Source organism: Manis javanica, chromosome 9 (assembly GCF_040802235.1).
Source record: "Manis javanica isolate MJ-LG chromosome 9, MJ_LKY, whole genome shotgun sequence".
Lineage (NCBI taxonomy): Eukaryota > Metazoa > Chordata > Mammalia > Pholidota > Manidae > Manis > Manis javanica.
In genome coordinates, this window is record NC_133164.1 from 64,634,395 (window position 1) to 64,649,722 (window position 15,328).

Consider the following 15,328-nt stretch of genomic DNA (forward strand, 5'->3'; position numbering starts at 1 on the left):
ACACATGTCAGACAGAGAAAGACAAATACTATACAGCTTCACTTATATGTCTAACGTAAAAACCCAGATTGGTGGTTGGCAGAGGTGAAGGGGGAATAGGGTATGGAGAAAGTGAAGGTTCCTATGGCCAGGATTCTCACTTGGCCCTGGTCGGTTTCCACTTAAGTTTTCTATGAGCCTAAAACTGTTCTAAAAATACAAAGTCTATTACAAACAAAACAAAGCGAAAGAAGAATATGGTATTTCAAAAACATTAGTATGGAATACATGCCAAGAGATATTCAACAATCAATAACAGTATAGGAAAAAAAGCAAAAGAGAGCCAGTGCACATTGGTCTATATCTTATCCTCTTTCTTGGAAATTATGTTGTCATTTCAGCATTTTAATATGAAAACTCAACTGAGATTAGACAAAAGTTTGGCATCTATTTTATGAAACTAATTATTAAAACAGTGTGCAATTGACTTCAAAAATGGCAAGTATGACATAAATATCTGCAGCAAGGACATAACCAAACTACTGCAGAACACTTACAAAATACAATGATTATAAGAAATCCACGACAGATGTGTGCTAAAAGCATAAGGAACAATAAAAACTATTAATAGCATATATATTGCTATAATAGAGGTTTTTTTAAATTTAAAGCTAGAGAGAAGAACACAGTGGTGACATATATGTGACATGAAAAAAATCAGTTCCTTTATATGAATTAAGTAAAAGGTATTTTGAAACTCTTGAATTAAATTGTTCAAACAGTACAAACATTTCTTTTTTCTTTTTAAACTTTCCCATTGGATCTTTTTCCCCTCTAGTTTTATTGAGTTATAGTTGACATATAACATTGTGTAAGTTTAAAGTGTAAAACATGTTGGTTTGATATTCTTACATAATGTACTAGGATTAGCACTGTAGCCGGAGTTAATCCCTCCATCATGTCACGTAATTACCACTATGAGAACATTTAGGATCTACTCTCTTAGCCAGGTTCAAGTATATTATACAGTATTGTTAACTATAATCTTGTAACTGGAAGTTTATACTCTTTGACCAACATTATCCATTTATTCCCTCCCCGACCCCTGGGAACCATCAATCTATTCTGTCTCTACATATCTACTTTTTTAGATTGTACATGTCCTTGGTGTTTGTTTTCATCTAACTTATTCCACTTAGCATAATGCCTTCAGAGTCCATCATATTGTTGCAGGATTTTCTTCTTTCTTATGGCTGAACAACATTTCATTTTATAGATAGATTGGTAGATGAAGAAAAGGTTTTATATATTTATATATATATATATTTCACATCTTTATCCACTCATTCACTGATGAACTCTTAGATTGTTTCTGTATCTTGGACATTGTAAAATAATGCTTTAATAACATGGGAGTCCATATATCTCTTGATATCATGTTTTCATTTCTTTTGGATATATACCTAGAAGTAAGATTAGTAGATCATATGGTAGCTCTATTTTTAATATTTTGCGGAATCTTCCTACTGTTTTCCATAGGGGCTGTACTAGTTTACATACTTGCCAACAAATTTCAAATGTTTCTTGTCAAGTGAGATAAGATTTTTGTGAAAGTTAGCTAACTTGTGGCAAAAATTGTGAGTCTCAATTGATAAGTGCTTCAGAGAAAGCCAGTTACCTTTCAAACAACTTCTGAGAACCATTAGATAGTGAAAATACTACTACAATTATATTTTATTACATTCTGTGGTCTGACTGATCTCCTAGTTGGTGCTGTGATATGTACAATGGAATGGAGGAGACAGGTCTCTCCAGAGAGCTTTGCTGAATGTCAAAGATCTACTGCACTCGACCTCATTATTTCTCAAAATCACCATATATCACAAGGGTTGTCTTTTCACTTCAGTGATAAGAAAGCTGACACAGAGTCTGAGTAAACTGTTCAAGGTCACACAGTAAGCAAGCAGGGGAATGAGAGTTTGAGTCCAGTTCCATCTGACTCCAGCTACCCTAAATATAAAAATTTGTAAGATCCACAGTGGAGAGTATTGGCGTCTAAGAGGCAGTTGCAACACAGATATACTGTGATGCTTTCACAGGTGACATAAGAAATACCTAAGGGAGAGGTTACCGAGCTGCTCTATAGAATCCTGTGGTCTCAGTGATGGCTCTTCAAACAAACAAGAGTCCAGCTTCTTGAGAAAATAGTTTATCTTTTCATCTATGGCATGTTGGGTGCTTTTGAACAATTATATTTGAAAAAATAATGAGTTCTACTATACACAATTTGAAAACCACTGGTTTAGCATGGGGAAGAAAAATTGACATTCCAAAGTCAGAAATACTGGATTCAATGAGGAGAGGAAAGCTTGCTGAATTGAAGTTATATGATTTAAAAGTTTACTTTCAGCGCATAATGCCAAATGAAATTGTCAAGATGGGTCAGATTTGAGGACAAGGAAAGACCTTGGTGGCTGCAGAGACTCTAACTGGGAGCATTATTGCTCTACAATGTTTTCCTTTTTGGTAAGGATAATAGCTACTACACATAGCAGTGGTGACATGTTTGCAAAACATTATAAAAGTGACGATGTCAAAGTGATTTGAGAGGGTATATTATGTTCAGGTGACATGCTGCAAGTCGAGAGAAGTGTAGTCACAGTGAAGCATATGATTAAACGTGGCTGAAGTACTTTGACATAACTAATCAAAAAAGACAGACTAATAGAGTCAGCTAAGTACTTCTCTCATTATTTTTCTGAGACTTTGGGACATTTTGAATTTTCTTCCATGTGACATGTGAGCTCAGGATGGTCAGATCTAGTTAGCATTCCAAATATAAGATAATATGTCACTTATATATTGTAGTTTATAGATGAATTGACTGCTGATTGAATGGTTTCTGGAAGATTATTGATGAAGGCAATATGCACACATCCTGCTGTATGTGTATTTGTTAAAAGAACCATCTTTAGAGGTAATAGAATAAAATTTACTTTGCTGGTCAGTTTCCTGCCCAACATAATATTCAGGTTGTATACCTACCGAAGAATAAGAAACACTATCAGGATGATGATTTTTCGAATCACATTTCATTTTGTGTTTTGTGACTCCTTATTAGAATCATTATTTACATTTCCAAATAGACTTTTTGAAAAATAACATATTGTTATGGCAAAAGACAATCTATGATTCAGTTTATTCCTGCTAAGTTGTGAGCCTCTCAAGGTCTTAGACAATGTGTTTTTCATCTTTGCCTGACTCTATAATTTTTGCTGCAATATATAGGCTTTTTTCAGCCTTTCATAAACTTAATGTGAATGGAAAAAAGCCCATCAAAGTGGCATCAGATAATTAGGCTGATCACCATATTATACAAGTGGAGGATGCAGGAAGGGACAGCTAAAAGTAGAATGGGCTTTGGAGTTAGACAGTTCCCAGGCTAAAATTCCTCCTCTGCTATTTTTTGGCTGTGAAACACTGGGCTAATGACTTCATCTTGAAGCTTTAGTTTGCTCATCCACAAAATAAAACAAGGCCAGCCTCATAGGACTCGCTAGAATAATAAGTATAATAATGTACATCAGACAGATCAGTACCTGTCCTTAGGTTAAGTTCACTTTAAGAAAAAAAGTGTTAAAACCCTCAAAAGCCTGGTGTAGGAGGTTCTTTGACTTAAATGTTTTCATATTTATCCTACATAACTGATAGGATTTAACTCCTTTTGCTCATGCTTTCCACAAAGCCAGTTTTATGCTTTGTAAAATTCTCCCTAAACACAAAAGAGTATTAAAAATTCCAAAAAGGAAAACTGACATTTTACTGATGTTTGCAAGGGAAGATGAAGAAAAGCATCATACAGTAGCCTACATGGTACAATTTCCAAACCAAACCAAACCAAACAAACAAGCAAAACAGCAGCCCTCTGCCACTTCCTTCTCCAGCCTCCTTCCACCCGGGCAGCTGCTTGCTCTTCCCTTTCTCTCCCTCTTTCCTCCTTGTCAAAGGAATCCTCAGTCATGGTGACGGAGAAGGGGAGGAAAAGACGGAGTAAGACCTGTCCGTTTTGTGCAAACAGACATACTCTAAAGGATGACCCATGGATGATGGGACCGGTGTGGGCTCCCAGAACTGACTCTCGTGTTTCTCCTCCAAGTCAGAATGCAAACTGCACAGCTCTGTGCAGCCACTCTTCTTTTACTAAGACAGTTCCTGAGTGACAGCTGGGCCTGGGATCCCCAGCCCAAGGTGACATTTTCCAGCCTGCGTTACCGCGGCTGTGGCATTGAGAGTGCATGCCAGCCAGTGGGGTGCATGTGGAAGTGAACGTGGGAAATCTTGGTAAGAGGAAGAATAGAGAGGAAGAAAGATAACAATTGTTATTCCCACATGGGAGGATGTATCAGTCAGACCCTGAAGAGGCCAAGTTACATCTTGTAGGAAGAAAGGTGCCAAAACAAGAGGAGGAAAAACAACCACGGAATGGTTTGTTTTCTTTCAACATCAAGAATGAGGAAAATCTACATCACAGTAGGGGTCTCACTAAGCTAAGTATGTCCGGGGGTATTCTGTACTCAGCAAATAACCCCTGCCTAACCACTGGGGTATGATAACGAGAAAACATATGTGCGCATGAAACCCACAGTAATTAGCAGGTTGGGCCTCAGTGGGTCTAGTTAGTTTCACTTCTGAGGAAGGTCTGGGGAGGAGTTTGGTTGCAATTTGTGCCATAAACAAAGATTGAGGTCAAGGAAGGGAGCCTTTGACTTATGTACTTAAGACTTTGGTCTTGAGCTTCTGGATGGCAGAGAGCTTGTGGGCCCTGCAGGCCCAGGTCAGGGGAGGTGGAAACCAACCTGGCCTTTCTCATTGGACTTGTCGGTATTGTTGCTTGGAGGAAAACTCTCGATCCAGAAACCTAGGGCTGAGCAAAAGGAGCTGCTTCCCACGTCCTGGGAAGTTTGCCCATGTTCGAGGCACTCGAGGCTTCCCTTCCACTGTTCTGCTTGCTGGCTTCCCACCACCTTTGTGGGGTAGGCTGATGAGGGGTGTGGTGGGCAGGGGGAAGCATGCAGGCGCTTAACAAATGGAGCATCAGCCAGGGCTCACCCTTGTGTGAGCAAGCCACAGTACAACCACAGACATACGGATTCAAAATGCTCTTGCCTCTGTATTAGTCAGGATAACAGTACGTGCTGGGACAGACATACTCCGATAGGTCAGCGTCTACCACAACAGAAGTCAAGTTGCATTCATGTGAAGTCCATCTGGAGATGGCAAGGGCAGTGGGAGGACCTGAGAGGAGACGCATGGTGGCTGTGGGCTCAGATGGCCGGGGTTCAAATTCTGACTCACCATAGATTAATTCGGTGACCTTGATTAATCTTTCTGCACTTTGATTTTCCAACCTTAGAAGTAATCATTTTACATTATGATGCCAGGATGATATAGACAACATAGCTATAGGATAATGACAGCACCTTGTTCATAAAATGTTTTTCTTCATTTATGGCTCACAGAAACATGACTAATTTCTGTATATTGATTTTATGTTCAGTGACATTATAATTATCAGTTTTTACTTCTATAGAATGCCATATATTCTTTTGGATTTTCTGGGTATGTAATCCCATCTTTTGCCAATAATGAAACTCCTTCATCCCTTTCAGTTCAAATCCCTTTTAATGATTGTTACTTTTTCTTGTTTTACTTCACTGCCAGGTATTTTCAGTACATTGTTGAATTTTAGTGGTATCCTTAATTTAAGTCAGTGCTCACTCTAAATCTCATGGGGGAAGGATTCAATATTTCAACACCAAATATAATGTTCCTGTAGGATTTTGGGTACCTACTTATTAGATTAATCATTTTGAAATATACTTTCATTTTCATCTCTAATAATGTTTCTTGCTTTAAGGCCTAATTAGTCTGACATTACTTTATCCAAACTAAGCAGACTTTTTGTCATTGTTGTGAGGTGTGGTTTGGTATATTTTCTTCCATTCTTTCACCTTGGTCCCTCTGCACTGTTATATTTAAGGTGTGTCTCCTGTAAAGGACCATATAGTTCCTTTTTACTCAGCCTGACACTCAAGCTTTAATTAAATATTAAGCCTAATATTAAGAGTATTTGGCTCAGATTCATTTAATTCAATAAAGATAGTCTACTGTCTCATTATTCCTATAATCTTCAGCCCTATTCCCTTTCTTTCTTAACTTCATTTTGTGTAATCAAAACATAATTTTTTTGTTGTATTATTTTTTTCTTCTACTAACTTGTTAGATATTTTTTATTTTTATCTCTTTTTCTTTCTGTTATCTGAGGGGATTTCAATATGCATCCTTGTCATATTATAAAATGATTTCAATTTTAATTTTTAACTTTCCCCAGATAGTTCTAAAACATTTGTACTCTTTAATTTTAACCCCCACAATATTTGCATAACTTTGACATATAATGTCACATAAAAATATTTTTAATTCTATAAGTCATTATAAATATTGTTTTTTTGTAGTTGACATTTATGTTTAGTCACATATTTGTCCTTTCTGGAGTGCTTCATTCTTCCCTCTGTTTTTTTTTTTCTAGGAAAATGTTCTGAAACATATTTCTTTAATCTTTTTTAAAGGATATTTTGGTGGGTACAGAGTTTTAGGTTAGCACTTACTTTCTTTCAACACTTTGATGTCATTCTGTTGTCTTCTCTTTGATGACATTTTTATTGTTGAGAAGTTGATTATTGTTGAAAGTAATCACACAGGTTTCTTATTGTCCTTTGAAGGTTGTTGTCTGCTTTAAATATTTTTCTCCTTTGCTTAAGTGCTTAGCAGTTTTACTGAGATGAGCTTAGGTGTGTTTTCTTTGTGTTTATAGTACTTGGAGTTTACTGCAGTTCATGAGTCTGTAGGCATCTGTCTTTCATATGATTAGAAAAGACCTTGGTTCTCATTTCTACAATGATTGTTCTACCCCCATTCCTTTCTCAGCCCTTTCTTGTACTCTAATTTCATAAACGGTACATTTTTTACTTTGCCTCAGCATGTCTTATAGACTCTCTTTGATTATCATTATTTTCTTTTTGTGCTTCAGTTTTTATATTTTTTATTTGAGTTCAATCAAAATGCATTCGGCTGTGTCCAAATTGCTACTAAACCTATCTTCCTAGCTCTTAATTTTAGATATTTTAGTTTTAGTTGTCACTTCAATGGACTGCTCATTGTAGCATTTTTGTAACTTCTGATTCTGCCTCTTAATTCTTCATCTTTTGTTATTTTGTACATTTCTTCTTCTTTCTTGCACTATGAAGTTATTCTTTTCAATTTGTTCCAACATTGGCCAATGTGTGAGTCTGCTTCTAAAATATGTATTTTCTCAAAAGTCCAAGAGTTCCATTGCCCCTTAGCATGTCAGTGCTCTGGGTCACTGATAAATGAGACTAAATGATCTCTGTGAAACTATACTGGCTCACAACTCAGTAAGAGCTTTCTGGTTGAAGTTTTGCACACCTAGCCCTCAAATGACCACTGGAGACTTACGGAGCTACAGAAACATAGGGCATGATCCTGACCTTTGCAGAGATTACAACTAAATTAATGAGAGGAAACAGCATAGGTACAATAATTATAGAACAATTAAGTGTTAAGTTGTGTGATAATGGTGATAAGGACAGTAGTAGGGAAAAGAGACATTCAATCGGGCTGCAGTAACAGCCATTATAGTAGTGATCTGGAGAAGAAACCCAGTTCTTACATAACATCTGGCAATATAACTTATATAGAACTGTACTGAGAAAAAAATTGTCCTTTCATTTATTCAGAATAGATCTTTTATTACCACACTAGAACAGTTGCTGATGACATCAGAACTTTCAACATTCTAATGCATACTTCTGATTTTTAGACTTCTATTACTGATACTAAATCTGAATCCATATGGGGGGCCCTGCCTAGTCTGGTTCTCTCTCTTTTTCCATGTCTGTCGCTAGCTCTTTGTCTTTATGTGTCTGCTTTTTCAGAACTGGAATGTGATTAAATTAATTGGTTTAAAAATACACTGTGTGTCATGCTGTGAATATTGGGTTTAAATACAATTGCAGTAGGTTGTAATAATTAATTAATTGGGTTTTATTTTACAAGCTTGGATTTAAGGATGCTTGAGAATAATATGTAAATTTATGCAGAATGTGGAAATCAGTATTTGATTCAAGCATCCTGTCACATAGAAAATAAAAAGAATGTCAAATGTATGATGTAAGCTCTACTTATTTATCCTATGAGTTGAATTATCACCTAAGTAACTCTAAGTGGGGGTTGGGTTGGGTGGGAATGGTGTACAGAGAAGATGGACTTAGAAACCTAGGACTTAGAAAATTAATTGATTTAAAAATTTGTATCACTTAAGTGATTAAAGTTAGGAGAAAGGAGAGAGTATTGATTGAAATGAAAGCTTTTCTGAGTTGGCTTTGAAGAATCTGTTTATACCTTAACTGATAGTTTGCTCTTTTATTACTCTGAGTGGTTGATCTCCATCCATTCACTCAGCCAGCATTTATAAGCTGCCATAATGTGCCCTGTGCTTGTAGTAAGATTGGAGACAGGAAGACTAAAGAACACCATCCATCTTCTTGAGGGTCTCGTACCGTGGGAGGTATACATGTGCACATAACTAATGAAGATGCATTGGGGCCATAATGCTCATAAATCCCAGGGTTACTGGCAGGTCTGACTTGAAGTGATGCCTTTTTCATTCCTAGAAATACTGTCAGTGATCAAACTGGGATCTTTACTTAGGTAAGAATGCCTTTAGTGACAAGTAGTAGAAAACTCAACTATAGCGGTTTAAACAAATAGGTTTTATTTTTCTTACACCATAGAAAACCCTAAAGTAGTGGTCACAGGCATTAGTTCAGTGGCTCCATAACTCAGTGGACTCAGTGGTTAGCCAGTGCTCAGGTACCTGAGATTTCCTGGGTCTCTATCGTCATGGCCCAAGATGCAGGCTCCAGCCTCCGCCATCAGTTCCTTTCCAAGGCAAAAGAAATGAAGGGAGGAGAAAGGGAAAATGGCTTTTTCTTTGATAAGTTGAATTCTTATTGTATTCTTCAATAAATATAATGCATTTTTTTTATTGATAGAGGCCTTTTTCCTTTCCCAGTCAGACCTCCCACTATACCTAATTTAGTCGGACCCAGGGCCCATCTTCCATTTTAAAGCAACCGCAGACCAAGAGCCGTGTTACTTCAGGGACTGTTATCAAGACAGGCTTTGTGTCTTGGGGCTGGTATAGCTACTCAGATCAAAACCTTCTTCCACCTGCTCTCTAAACTATTTTTTTTTTAATCACAGAAAAAGGAGGATAGCAATGGATTTTTATATAAGGAAGCATGTTTTTTCCTTTTTATATAAGGAAGTGACTTTCTGTCACAACTTTCACCTCTGAAATAATATTAATCGAAGCAGCTTCATAACCCACAGCAACATTTCTTAGGACCCCCTTTCACCATTTTTCTTGTTACTCAGCCTCCTTAGATGCACACAGTTGTCCCAAAGTCTTTGTGTGTACGTCTCACTCTCAGATCCCCACCAAAACCCAGCCGTCCCTCTGAGGAAACCCAGTGCATGTCCCTTTCGGCAGCGGCCCCAGTTCCCTCCCTTTCTTGCACCCACCCTGCCCAACTGATATCTTCTATTCACGTCATCTCTTTATTCCCACCAAATACTTCAGTCTACCGCCTCCTTCTCAGAAACCTCATTTGATGTTCCCAACTGAGCAGGGATCCTTAAGCAATATAATCAGTTCCTAAACTCTTGACAGCCTTCTTCAAAAAGTCCAACCTATTACTTAAATTTAGCTCCACAAAGGCTGAGCCAAGAACAAATCAGAATGTATCTTTCTTGTTTAGAAAATGAAAGAAGCAAGAGGCAAAAGGAGAGGAAATGTGAGGAATACTCATATAAAAAATTCTGTATTTGTTACATGATAAATTCTGCACCAGATGTTTCAATGAATATTAATTAGTCAGTTAGCACAGATAATAAAATAATACATGGAGAGAATGAGTGACTGTTTCTTTTGGAGTTAAGAAATGATATGGAGTCCAAGGGATGTGGCAGGAGGAGGAGGGAAGGTGCAGTCAAGACAGGGACAAAATTATAGATAAAATATGGTCAAATAATTTGCATACCACTCTCCATCCAAATTTATTTCATTTTTTCTGTCCTTTTCTCCTTTATCTTTAATTCCAGCCACTCAATATTTCCAATGTTGTTTTCTGATTAATCTAACTTCACTCCATCTATAAATCTTTTCTCACTAAAAAAAAGATTAGATTTCATGAAGCTGCCTCTGTTCATTTCACTTCCCTATACTAGTTCTTAATGAGATCTTTTCACATCAAAGGGATTTATAGGAAAAGGCAGGATAATTACAGAATCTGCCTGTGTTCCCTGTATCTTATACTTTGAGAAATATTCCCTCTTAATTAATGAAATGCATGCATTTAATTTGGCTCTCTGAAGGTATGATGTCCTCATGGCTGCCACATTTATAATCATTCCAGTTAAGGTGACAATTCTGTAGGAATTTTTATTGAAATCTAACTTCAATGATTTCCACATTGATAATCCCAGAAGTCTTCATCTGGAACTTAATTAACTTATTCATGCATGCAGTCATCAAACAAGTATTGAAGAGTTTCGACAAATATATTGAATTTGTTGGATTCAATGTGGTGACAGCAAAGACATTTTACCCCACAGCCCACTCCAACCCCATCTGTAAATTAGAGATTTCCTAACAGATGGATGAAATGTGAGGGAGGTCCCATAGATTTTCTAGTCACTCTGTGATTAGAAAAAAAAAAGCCTCCAATTATCTTCTGGACCAAGAACAGCATCCTTCTAATTCATCAGTGTGTCTGGTTCAGGATCATAATTAAACCTGAATTCTTAGCTAACTTGATTCTCTCTCCTGCCTCAGCTTCCTACCACTTTCGGCCTGGACATTCAGAAGCTTCCTCGCGGTGGTTCCTGGTGCCCCAGTGTTGAGTAGGGAGGGGAGCAGAGGAAGGGCGCCTTCCTGCCTCCGGCTTCTTCTGCCTTTGTATTTCCCCCAGATGTCTTTGATGAGTAGCTCCAATTGAAAGTCTCCAAAAACCGGTTTGTATCTCTCTTCTAGCTTGCGGTTTATGAAGTTTTACCTCAAGCTACCTCACACAGACTTCCCTTGCTGTGTGTCAAAGACCTTCCAAGATTCCACTTAGCTCTTGGGGGAAAAAAAAAAAAATATATATATATATATATATATATATATGTAAATGTATATGTATATGTATATGCATATGTATATGTATATATGTATGTATGTTATATATTCCCATCGTGCCATCTGTCCAAGTGCAGTTTGCTCCTTGTGCAGCCCTCTGATTCCCTCCTCTTTGGCCAGGGATGTGGTAGTGGTATTGTATCACCCATTTGTAAGTATCAGGTGTGTGTCATATTCCACACCTCAGGTCTCCCCAAATTCCATATGTATATAACACACACATATAACACTCTTACAGTGGCTTCCTTAAAGCTCCTGTCATTTCTCTTCAGGTGAAGGTGAAGCCTGTCCATCACTCCCCAACAAATCTTCAATGACTCACTGCAAAGAACTGATTCTCTCCTGCTGGAGACTGGATGTCATGCAAAGGTTGAGGAGTGCTGTGTATGTGAAGGGCATGTGCGTGAAAGACATACACTGTGTACATGAAGGGCACAATCAAACTCACAATCACAGTTCACCTGAGAGACCAGCACTGTGCGCTGGGACACAACAGCTCCTGTCATTTATTGTTTTGGGCTAAGCATGAGAGGTCTCAGACGGATCTGAAATTGGGTGACTTGTGTTTCGACATCCAGTTTATGTACGTCTCTGTGCTAGGCATGATGTCTGGTGTTGGAGGTACAAGTGGAGTGAGCCTCAACTTCTGTTTATCAGGAGTCTTCATTTTAGGTGGTTGAGTCACACATCTAAACAAATAAAAAAAAATGCAAGCCAGGAAAAACTGAACTGGCAGAAATCAGACCCTTCTTTAGTGCCATGTCATATCCTCTGGGCCCCACTGCTTCCTCTGGCCACTGCTGCACCAAGCAGCACCAGGAGGCTTTAGCTGCCCGCTGGCCCCACACCAGGCCCCACACGGTACTCATACAGCTTTCCCTGAATCTCTTAGGAACCTGCTTGATACAAGGGTGTTCTCAACAGAAGTAGTAGTAAATCCTGGGCTATCTGTGGTCAGTTGGGGATGAGGGCCAGTGGGTAAATGTTACCCTTTTTTTCCTCTGGGACACAGTTCAGGAAGCCCCTTAGGAGGCCCCATGGGATGAGCATTCTGACCTGTGGTCCTTACCGAGGTTGATCTTCCCAGCCTTTTCCCCAGACCCTCAGATAAAGCACGTGCACTTAAGCCTTTGTCTCAGGCTCTGATATCAGGGAAACCTAAGCTGAGACAAAGACAATCAAAAGTAGAGAAGGAATAGTTTTAGATAGTAAACTACTACTTGGAAATAATTAAATTGCATGCTCAGTGATCTTTTTATAAAGGTTCATTAATGAGTTAACTTGTAACTAGTTTTGGAAATAGTGTACACAGGACCAGGAGTATAATTGGTGAGGCCAGTGAAAAATGAAAGTGTGGGGCCCCTTTTACAAGAATTATTAATTCCAAGATGGCCACAGCAGAGCATAAAACCGAGCATGGGATTTTAAGCACAGAGCCCTGTGCAATTGCACTAGTCAGACACTCTTAAAAGCAGCCATGAATACCTGCATGTGTTTTTATTTAACCCCCAATTCCAACTCATTAGGAACTAGTAAAACATGTACAGTCACTCTTCCTTATTATCCTACTCAACCTGACTGCATTTTGCTTTCAAGAAACCCAGTTCTGTCTTCCCTGGGGGCTGCAATTCACCGCTGCACAGGAGACAGAAGTGTTGGGCAGAGGAGCTCAGATTCCCTGCCCTGTTCAGTGCCCAGAAACCTCTGTTGCTGCTTTTCTTTCTAAGACCACTACCTCTTAAATTCACTTTGAGTGTCTGCCAAAAGCAATCCCCTGACTGGGAGCAGCAGATGAAAGGACTCCTGCACTCAAGCAGCTTACAGAGTAGTAGAGAAAATGGGTAAGTAATCCCAGAATTGCAAGAAGTATTTGTAGAGATGCCCACACAGGGGAACATATGGGCAGTGAGCTCTGACTGAGGATCACCTGAGGAGCCTCCTGGAAAGGCTGGTGGTTGAACAGTTTTAAAGGTAAATTGGGAATTATTCTTCCTGTGAAGAGGTAAGCTTGGGGCAGAATAGTCATGCCAGCAATGGAAAAGGTGGATATGGAAGTTGGAATCAATGTGTGGAATCCATTAGAGTGCCAGAGGTGGGGATAGGGAGAGAATGTTGTTCAGAGTGTGCATTAGATATAGAGACTTTAGCATGCCATGATAAAAATACTTAAATTTTATCCCACAGTCAATAGAAACTTAGGCTGGGAAATGACAAGATCAAAGGACACTCTTCAGGGCATGAGGAGTGTCCAAGGTGGGGTTGCCTTGAAGCAGAGCCTGAGACAAGGAGTCAGGTGCACTTGTGAAGACAGTGGCGCTTTCCAGCAGAACAGAGAAGGGGAAAGAGCCCAGCAAAGACATGACCTCATGTGATGTCAAGGCTTGGTTGGTCCTCTGGTGCAAGAACTGAACTCTGGTGCATAAAGTGCACCGTATCACTGACCTAAGAGAGGAAGCTTTTTTCCCTGTAACATGCAACGTTTGGCTCCGGGCTACTCTGGAATGGCTGAGTTCCCCAGGAGGTAGCTTTCCTCAACTAAGGACAATTTTCCAGAGAGAAGTGACAGCTGTGAACTGTAGTGCTAATGGTCCTAGCAACTTGTGGATGGCCAGAACTCCTGGTGATGGTAAAGGGCATCTGGGCAGGATGCACAGTACAGCTGTGTGGATGATAACTTCTAGAGTTTTGTCTTGGATAAGTGAGTGGATTCTGGTACTATTCCATCAAAGGAGGAAGAAGGCCCAGGAGGGGAAGATTCAACTTTGCACATGTTGTAATTTACAGGTCTGGAGTCATCTAATCAGATGTCTGGTTGGTAGTGGGCTATATGGATCTGGGCAGGAAGATTCAGATATCGGAATTACTGGCAGGCAGTTCCTAGTTGAGGTCATGAGTGGGAGGTTTTATATGGGGTGAAAGAGAAGAGGGCCGAAGACAGAAGGTGGGGATCCCAGCACTGATGTGCATGGGAGAAAAACAACAGCCTGCAAAGGAGAACGAGGAACAACTCTCAGGAGAGCCAAGAAGTGGTGTCAGAGAAGAAGGGGGTTTCAGGAAGGTCAGAACAACCAACAGAACAACATCTTGTGAAAAACTAAGTAAAATTATGACAATAATGAATTTTTTGGATTTATAAAGCAAGAGATCCTTTTTCTCCTCATCCATCACATTTTGTACAAGGCTGAATGATCTCTTTGGCTTCCATTTGTCCTCAGGCTGACAAGGGCGTGGCACAAAGGCAGCTGTGTTGTGTTCATCCTTACAACCACTCCTACACGTGTGCACGGCATTCTTCTGGGCTAGCATTCCCTTCCATTACCAATGCTTTGACCCATCTCTCAAGGGGGCATTTGTTTCAACAAATAATTTCTACTTGCAGGCCCAGAACCAGAACCCTTTTCCAGAAACGGAGTCATCTGGCCACCAAATAAGTGACTTTTAGTGATCTTCTGTCACTTGTCAACTATCAATGCAGTTTTTTAGTATCAGGAAAAAAATGGATCGACTCCTCTTGGTTAATTTTTTGTTTTCCACTATACCAGAACTATGACTCATAGGGCTAAATCTGAGATCATATTCCAGGATCTCAATTACTCTTAGCCCTTTGCCTCCTTCTTGACATTTCATGAGGTGCATTAGCATCTAATTCCAGCAGCCAAGTCATCCTGAGGCTCTTACTTCTCTATAGATGCATCATCTGTTCCATTCTTTGTGAGAAGCCCCCCAAAATGCTCAAATCATTTCATAAACCTCCTTTGAAAGACATTCTAAGTTAACTTTTGTTAATTAAGACAACAAAGATATCTTGTTAGAATACTTGGCACTGAGCTGTACCTTGTTTGTGATTCTTCGGAAACTTGTTTTATCGTAGAGTATGTGGTTATTACTATACTAACCTTGGGTAAAAGAAAATTTACATAATCTATACATTTCCATGAAAAGAAAAATATACAACTGAAATGTTTAAGTGTCAAAATAATATAGAACAAGTCATCATCAAATTAGGGTAGTACCTATAATAACTGT